The sequence below is a fragment of the Rhincodon typus genome, chromosome 1, assembly GCF_021869965.1.
Source record: "Rhincodon typus isolate 14 chromosome 1, sRhiTyp1.1, whole genome shotgun sequence".
Lineage (NCBI taxonomy): Eukaryota > Metazoa > Chordata > Chondrichthyes > Orectolobiformes > Rhincodontidae > Rhincodon > Rhincodon typus.
This window is the reverse complement of record NC_063332.1, coordinates 123,042,668-123,044,003: the sequence shown is the minus strand read 5'-3', so window position 1 is coordinate 123,044,003 and position 1,336 is coordinate 123,042,668.

The window sequence follows — 1,336 nt, the reverse complement described above, 5'->3', positions numbered from 1 at the left end:
CCACTGCCCCACCGACCCCACTCTCACCACCACTGCCCCACCGACCCCGCTCTCACTGCCACTGCCCCACTGAACCACTCTTACCGCCACTGCCCCATTGATCCCGCTCTCACCGCCACTGCCCCTCCAACCCCACTGTCACCATCATTGCCCCACTGGCCCGCTCTCACCGCCGCTGCCCCACTGACCTACTCTCACCGCCACTGCCCCACCGACCCACTCTCACCACCGCTGCCTCACCACACCATGCTTAACACTGCTGCCCCACCGGTCCCACTTTCACTGGCACTGCCACACCGGTCCACTCGCACCAGCGCTGTCCCACCGGCTCTCGCTCACCACCGCTGCCCCACTGGCCCACTCTCACCGCCACTGCTCCACCAGCCCACTCTTACCACTGCTGTCCCACCAGCCCACTATCACCACCGCTACCCCACCGGCCCACTCTGATCTCCGCTGCCTCACCAGCCCACTCTCACCGCCGCTGCCCCACCGGTCCACTCTCATCACTGCTGCCCCACCGACCCCACTCTCACCGCCACTGCCCCATCGGCCTAATCTCACCGCCACTGCCCCATCGGCCCACTCTCACTGCCACTGCGCCACCGACCCACTCTCACCGCCACTGCGCCACTGGCCCACTCTCACCGCCACTGCCTCACCGGCCCACTCTCACCGCCGCTGCCTCACCGGCCCACGCTTAACACCGCTGCCCCACCAGTCCCACTGTCACCGCCACTGCCCAACCAAACCACTGTCACCATTGCTGCCCCACCGACCCACTCTCACCGCCGCTGCCTCATCGGCCCACTCTCACCACCGCTGCCCCACCAACCCACTCTCACCACTGCTTCCCCACCGGCCCACTCTCACTGCCACTGCCCCATCGGCCCAATCTCACCGCTGCTGCCTCACTGTCCCACTCTCACCGCTGCTGCCTCAACGGCCCACTCTCACCGCTGCTGCCTCACTGGCCCACTCTCACCGCTGCTGCCCCACCGGCCCACTCTCACCATTGAACCGACCCACGCTCGCCTGGAGTGCGTAGGAGACACTTTAGACAATGTGTAGGAGGCAGTGGGAGTAGATGTCCAAGGCAGTCAGTCTGCCACTGAGGACCTCCATGCAGCACTACTAGAAGTTTCATTACCTCACCTGAGCAAACAAAGTCAATTAATGCATCCTTATACGCACCGCTAGCCACACATACGGAGCACAAAACACTCCTTCTTCACTTGCCTATTTGAAATCTACATCATTCACAACTCAATGTTCATTTTCCAATGCTTCATACCACTCACACACTGACTAAAGCTACACTCTTGTTCATACAGAT